At 44.3% G+C, this 8,085-nt stretch overlaps 1 non-coding gene across 1 annotated transcript; it reads right to left on the reverse strand.

Annotated features, from left to right (window-relative positions):
- Nucleotides 1-7,751: 7,751 nt before the first annotated feature.
- On the reverse strand, nucleotides 7,752-7,825 carry TRNAN-GUU. Its single transcript has one exon. It is a non-coding gene; the product is annotated as a tRNA-Asn (tRNA).
- Between the last annotated feature and the right edge of the window lie 260 nt (nucleotides 7,826-8,085).

Consider the following 8,085-nt stretch of genomic DNA (forward strand, 5'->3'; position numbering starts at 1 on the left):
AGCCTTCCTTGGGTGTGATCATGGCATGATCATGGCTCACTGCAGCCAAACTCTTGGGCTCAAGTGATCCTCTTGCTTCAGACTTCCAAAGTGCTGGGATTACAGGTATGAGCCACGGAACCCCGCTACATGATTACTTTTCAGATATAATACAAAAGGCATGATCCACGAAAGAAATAATTGATAATCTGGCGTTTATTAAAATTAAAAACTTCTGCTCTGCAAAAGACTCATCAAGAAAATTAGAAGACAACAAACTGGGAGAAAATATTTGCAAAAGGCACATCTGGTAAAGGACTGTTATCCCAAATACACAGAGAACTCTTTTTTTTTTTTTTTTTTAAGATGGGGTTTCACCATGTTGGTCAGGCTGGTCTTGAACTCCAGACCTCAGATGATCCGCCCACCTTGGCCTCCAAAGTGCTTGGATTACAGGCGTGAGCCACCACGCCCGGCTGGGAACTCAAATTCAGCAATATTGAACAACCCAATAAGAAATGGGCAAAAGACACCTCACCAAAGATGATGTACAGGTAATAAATAAGAATATGGAAAGATGCTCACATCATATGCCATTAGGGAATTGAAAACTAAAACATGATACCACTCTACACCTGTTAGAACGGCAAAATCCAGAACACTGTTAACACCAAACGCTGGTAAGGATGAAGCACAACAGGTATTCGTTGCTGGTGGGAATGCAAAATAGTAAAGCCACTTTGGAAGACAGTTTGGCATTTTCTTGTGAAACTAAACATACTCTTACCAAATGACCTAGCAATCTGCTCCTCAATATTTACCCAGATGAGCCGAAAATGTGTGTTCACACAAAAACCTGCACACAGTGTTTACAGCGGCTTTAGCCAGAACTGCAGAATAGTGGAAGCAGCCAAGATGTCCTTCAGTAGGTGAATAGATACATTTTGGTACATGCCATCAATGGAATATTATTTGGTACTAAAAAGAAATGAGCTATGAATCCATGAAAAGACATGAAAGAACCTTAAGTGTATTACTCCATGAAAGAAGCCAATCTAAAAAAGCTACATACTGTATGACTCTGACTATATGACACTATGGAACAGGCAAAACAGTGAAGACAGTAAAAAGATCAGTGGTTGCCGGGTGCTGGGGAAAAGGAGAATGAATAGGCAGAACACAGCAGTTTTACGGCGGGGAATAGTCATTCTTTATTATAATGGTGGATACATGCCATTATACATTTATTCTTGTGTCAAAACCCATAGAATACATACCACCAAGAGTGAACCCACTGCGAACTGTGGACTTTGGGTGATGATGATGAGTCAATGTAGGTTCATTGATTGTAACAAATGTTACCACTCGGGGGCAAGATACTGAGTGAGGAAGGCTGTGTGTGTGCAGGGGCAGGGGGCGTGTGGGAACTCTGTTACTTTCCGCTCAAGTTTGCTGTGAACCTAAAACTGCTCTAAGAAAGTCTATTAAAAAAAGAAAAGAATGATCACAGGAGTATAATTTTTAAAAATATATTTGACAAAGTGGGTGTAGTGTGGGCTTTGTGAATCCAGGGCACAGGATTCTAATGTTATCTCTGCCAGAGGATATTATGCAACTTTGATCAAATGACTATCACTTGGGGCCTAAGTGTTCTAGCTTCTAAAATGAGGAAATGAGATTGACTGACTCCAGAGGTTTTGTTTTGTTTTGTTTTGTTTTGTTTTGTTTTGTTTTTGTTCTTTTGGTTTTTTATTTTTGAGATGGAGTCTCACTCTGTCGTCCAGGCTGGAGTGCAGTGGCATGATCTCAGCTCACTGCAATCTCCGCCTCCCACATTCAAGCAATTCTCCTGCCCGAGCTTCCGGAGTAGCTGGGATGACAGGCGCCCACCACCATGCTTGGCTAATTTTTGTGTTTTCATTAGAGACTTTCACCGTGTTAGCCGGGCTACCTCAAACTCCTGACATCGAGTGATCCGCCCGCCTCAGCCTCCCAAAGTGCTGGGATTACAGGCGTGAGCCACCGCGCCCGGCCTAAAGTTATGTTACATCTAAGTAACATTATTCTCTGGGTCAGTGAAATTTAAGGGGAATATGTTGGGGAGTGACCTAATGGAGCATGAAGCAGGATTTGAATCACTTCCAAAGCTGTGCAGCACTTAGGCAAATTAGTGACAAGTTAGTATTTTCAGTAACTGGTGCTCACAGGCAAATGTGTAATGGGTTAACTCCATATTATTTAAATGCTTCCAAAAAGCTGTAGGAAAATGGCCATTAAAGACAAACTGACAAATCTAGCCAACAGGCAACTATTTGACAAATCTCTATGCTTATTTTAAAAACTGAGCTTATCAAATTGCCATTCCGGAAGCCAGGGACCTGAGTTTCCATAGAGGATGGAGTAGAATGGAGGGACCTCTGTATAAATCTACCTCCTCGGCCGGGCGCGGTGGCTCACGCCCGTAATCCCAGCATTTTGAGAGGCCGAGGCGGGCGGATCACAAGGTCAAGAGATTGAGACCATCCTGGCCAACATGGTGAAACTCTGTCTCTACTAAAAAAATACAAAACTTAGCTGGGCGTGGTGACGCGCGCCTGTAGTCCCAGCTACTCGGGAGGCTGAGGCAGGAGAATTGCTTGAACCCGGGAGGCTGACGTTGCAGTGAGCTGAGATCGCGCCACTGCACTCCAGCTTGGCGCCTGGCGACAGAGCGAGACTCTGTCAAAAAAAAAAAAAAAAAAAATCTAAGTCCTCGAGCTCTGGGATGGTTCAGCATTCACCAGAGTAACATATGAAGAAATAGGAGATTCCGACATGCTCCCGTGGATCCAGAAGAGAGACCATTCACGTGATTGGAAGATTTCCAGCTCAGGTACCCATGAAGACCATATATTTGGTGAATACATGCGATGTTTGTTAGAATAAAACCACATTTCTCTGAATAACATAAAGTCATTACTCAGAAAAATTTTACAGATTTTTATCTAAAGAAATTTCCAGGAAGATGTTAAGAGAAAGTCCTACAATTAAGGTATGGAGGCTGGATGCAGGCCCTGAGAGCTGCTCTGATGAGCAATGACTTAACGCTGATAGTGGGAAGTCTCTTACCCACTGAGGGATACAGAGGAGGATTCTGCTTCCTCAGGCCCAGGCTTCTGCTCATCCACTCCCTTCTTATCAGGTCCCTCCTTCTCTGAGGGCTGATGCATCCCAGCCTTCAGTTGGAGCATTTTCTCCTGAAGCGCTCACTTACAGCCGTCTTTGAAAGGAAGGACAGAGAAGAAAGGTGTCTATGTCTTCACAATGGCCAGGATTTTCCCCAAAGGTACCTAAAGGAATTGGAACAAAGTCATGGCTTACAGAAGTTAGATTATTAATGGAGATCCTGTAGGAGGATGGAATCTCAAGACCAGAGCCTACAAGGAAGTAAAAAGTGAGCCTACAATGTGTCCCCTTGAGGAGAACGTCCTCAGCCACGAGGACCCAGCCACCCACTGGGTAAAGGAGAGATGCAGCAGGTACTGGGGACTGGGGGTGCTGTGATGAGGAGGAAGGGGAGGGCCCACAGGTGTTTCAGGAGAAAACACAGGGAAATGATGAAATGAATGAAAACAAACAGGGTTTAAGTTGAGCTAAGGGGTATTTTTGTTTCTTATAGTTGAGATAAGGGACCCAGGGAATGTCCCTTCAGAGGTCAGGAGGCATTTTTGCTTCCAGAAGTTTTGAGAGTCATGAAGGCAGGAACACAGTTTGAGATGCCAGGGCTCAAATCTCACGTCACTGGGGCATCAACAACAGTGCTATGGGGAAGACTCGGGGTGCCAGCTCTTGATCACAGAATTAGAATGTGGAGGTAGCTACAGAACCCAGGAAAGTCCCGCCTTTGATGGCCTGCCACACTCAATGCAAGGCTGCCTGTTTCACCCTGGAGGGCCCTGCGTCAGTGGAGGACACCCACTCCTCAGCAGCTTTCATACTTGTGTGCCCTTTTGCTTCTATTGCCAATCAATTTCTAACCACAGCAAAATAACCTAAGCATGCCTCTCCTTGAAAACGTCCCAACATTTTCTCTGCACCTTTTGCTTTTTGGGGACAGTTTCAATAAAAACAATTCTTGGGGCTTTTCCTAAATGATTTCTTTTTTAAACTTCTGGTGATTCTTACTGTTCCTTCTTAGGAACTCTCCAGGTTTTCAATTCCTACATTCTTTCAGGAGTACAGTGACCAAAACTGGAGTATAATCATCTAACTACGACTAATAAATTTAGCATCATGCTGTATTACCTTTAATACATAATAAATAATATATCCCAATGCGATACTTGCTTCCTTTCCCTTGCAGTAGCAATGTGTAGGGGTTTCATTTAATATGATGAAGTCGCCGGGCGCGGTGGCTCACGCCTATAATCCCAGTACTTTGGGAGGCCGAGGCAGGTGGATCACGAGGTCAAGAGATCGAGACCATCCTGGTCAACATGGTGAAACCTCGTCTCTACCAAAAATACAAAAATTAGCTGGGCATGGTGGTGCATGCCTGTAGTCCCAGCTACTCGGGAGGCTGAGGCAGGAGAATTGCTTGAACCCAGGAGGCGGAGGTTGCGGTGAGCCGAGATCGCGCCATTGCACTCCAGCCTGGGTAACAAGAGCGAAACTCCGTCTCAAAAAAAAAAAAATGAAGTCAATTTTAACCTTCCAAACTCCCACCCCACCCACCTTTGCTTGCACTCATGGGAAGGCTCAGTCTGTATCTGGTTTGCCCACATTCCTAGGCTATAAACCTCTAGACCTCCCAGTTTGCAAGGCACCATTGTTTTGGAGGATACTGAATTTTTATTTCTGTCTCCCTTGCACCCTTACTAATGAAAGCTGCATTCAGCCACTCTGCTAGCCTCTCTCCAGCACAGAGCTGAATTTGCAGATGCCTTGAGGGGAAAACCTTTACCAAGTGTTCAGTTCACGTCTCAGTTCACTCTAGAATCCTGGCTTTTCAAGTCAGAATACCTGGACAGCTCCACATGTCTACCTCTCCCCACCCCCATGAGGTTACTCAAAGTGCTGCTGTTTTCTCTGAGTCTTAACCACAGCCCTCTCACCAGCTTCTCACCCTCTTGTCCCTTGCCAGGAACTAGCAAATGCCCTGAGGAGGAAAAAATGGTTTCATTCCAAGAGCTCCTCTCTCTCTCTCTCTCTCTCTCCCCCCCTCCCCACTTTCTGTCGCTGGCCCTGTGTGTCCCAGCTTTTCAAAGACTTCAAAGAGAATTGCTTTAAACCAGATTTTATCTACTTTTCTTCAGAAGGAGTGCTGGTTTGCTACAAAATTCAATCATAACTGAAAGAGGAAATCTACACATTCCAGGCAAATCAAATTTTCCTACTTTGATTTCTGAAGAAAACAAAAAAAGAGAAGAGGTCACTGGTAGATACATACTTGCACTTTTCTTGTAAATCTTGGGTTAAGTTTGAATGGATATTAAAGGCTCTTGCTAGACTCATGTGCAAAAGATTGTTTACCATCGGCTAAACAATCATGCCTGTCCAAGGTCCAAGAATTTGTTAAGGTTGATCCAGTCCCCTGATGCCCTAACAGAGACCTGTAGGAGGATAGACTCCTGCTATAGGATTCTACGTCTGCACTTTGAGTAGACCCTTCAAGTAACCAGTTTTTCAGACACCTGGCCATGAATGTGGGGAGAAGAGGTCAACCAAGCCACTGAACACTTCTAATTTATTTTAGGGAGCGTTGACAGTTCTCAGTGGTACAGTTAGAAATGAAAACAAAGGCATAATAATAGTAATAACTGATTCAAGAGCATTATTCCGTGACTGGCATGGTTCCTAAGTGCTTTACTGTGGAGTAACTTACTTAGTCCAGGTAACAACCCTGTAAGATAGTGTTGTTTTTTTGTTTGCTTGGTTTTTGTTGTTTTTTTGAGACGGAGTCTTACTCTGTTACCCAGGCTGTAGTGCAGTGGTGTGATCTTGGCTCACTGCAAACTCTGCCTCCCAGGTTCAAGAGATGCTCCTGCCTCAGTCTCCGGAATAGCTGGATCACAGGTGCCTGTCACCACACCCAGCTGATTATTGTGTTTTTAGTAGAGATGGGGTTTCACCATGTCGGCCAGGCTGGTCTCAAACTCCTGACCTCAAGTGATCTGCCTGCCTTGGCCTCCCAAAGTACTGGGAAAAGCTGAGCCACTGCACCCGGCTGATAGTGTTGATTATTACAACCCCTGTTGCAGATGAGAACATGGTACTGAAAGGCTGAACTTACCTTTCCAAAGGTCCCATCGTCTCTATGACAGTGAGAACCGGGACTCATCCAGGCAATTTGTCCTCCAAACCCCTGCTCTGATCCATTAGGCTTGGTGGTAGCTATGAAGACTCCGCTAAGATGTGCATTTCCTCCTTGCTCAAGCTCCAAGATTTCAAGAAGAAAATGGAAATTAAAAGTGAAGCCCACAAGGGTGTCTATTATTTCAAAAAGAAGGAAAGAAAATTACCAGCATTGGTGAGGATGTGGAAAAACAGGAAGCCCTGTGCACTGTTTGTTGCTGGGAATGTATTAGGTTGCTGCAAAAGTAACCGCAGTTTTTGTCATTACTTTTAACAGCAAAAATTGCAATTACTTTTGCACCAACCTAATAAAATGGTACAGCTGCTGTGGAAAACCATATGGTTGTCAAGAGGGCAACACTCCCTTTATTTATTTTTTTTATTCGTGTGTGTGTGTGCGCGCACGTGTGAGATGGAGTCTCGCTCTGTGGCCCAGGCTGGAGTGCAGTGGTGCGATCTCGGCTCACTGCAACCTCTGCCTCCCAGGTTCAAGTGATTCTCACGCCTCAGCCTCCCGAGTAGCTAAGATTATAGGCGTAGGCCATCACACCCAGCTAATTTTTGTCTTTTTAGCAGAGATAGGGTTTCGCTACGTGGGCAAGGCTGGTCTCAAACTCCTGATTTCAGATGATCTGTTCACCTTGGCCTCCCAAAGTGCTGGGATTACAGGCATGAGCCACGGCGCATGGCCCTTTTATTTGATTATCAGACAGATGATTAGAAAGTTTATTGTGCTAGCATGAGTATGAAGAAAAGGATCTCTCAGTTGAAAAAATAAACTGGATAATATGTTGGTACCACTTCTACGGAAGGCAAATTTACAGGGCTTATTACTTAAAATAAAAAATGTGTAGTGTCACCACTATGATACAGCAATTGCACTTCCAGGACTCTACCCTATAGAAATACACGTAACAAGTAACAAAAGATATTTGTTCAAGAATGATGACTGCAGCATTATTTGTAATCATAAAATCATGGAACCAACTTAATTTCAAAAACAACATGTAAAGGGTTAGATGATGGAACAAGCAAAAGAAGAAATGCCCTCATCAAAAATAAGGCAGAGGATAATAATCTTGATTCTACTGATAACGTTATTGATTAATTATTAAATCTAGGCACATCCTGCAAATACGGTATTATTACCATCCTCATATTACAGTTGAAAAAAATATTGAGGTACCAAAAGCTTGTCAATAGCCCAAGGGCACAGACAAAAAGAAACAAGATTTCACCCAGAACCCCTCCCTGCACAGGTCACACAAAGTCTTTCTTGTTCCTGGTCCAAGAACTTCTGTTCCTTCCAACTACGTTTGTTCCCAGCAGAAACTTCTGGGAGGATGAGAACCAGCCACTAAATGACAGGAGGAGAAGTGAGGTATTTGGCTTCAAGGGAGCTGACTTCCTTGGGAATTATAAAAGATCAATGACAATGACGTCCCTGGGTGGGCTTGAACCACCAACCTTTTGGTTAACAGCCAAACGCTCTAACCAATTGCACCACAGAGACACAGATAGGAATACTCTTTCATTCTAAAAGAGGGTAAGCTGTCACTAAACGCTAGCTAGCACCGTCCGCCTTTTGCAAAATGACTGAGTAATCTCCAGTGCCTCAGAAAGCCGGAGCAGAGGGACGAAACCTGTGACTTGTCTGTCAAGTTTGAAACCTGTGTGTTGGGTGGTTCTCAAACGCCCCACGCCCCACCGTGCCCCCTCACCTGCCTCAGACGCCAGCGCCTCCACAGACACCGGGATCCTGTTAGAGCGACT

Source organism: Sapajus apella, unplaced genomic scaffold, assembly GCF_009761245.1.
Source record: "Sapajus apella isolate SASKATOON/1434 unplaced genomic scaffold, GSC_monkey_1.0 scaffold1216, whole genome shotgun sequence".
Classification (NCBI taxonomy): Eukaryota; Metazoa; Chordata; class Mammalia; order Primates; family Cebidae; genus Sapajus; species Sapajus apella.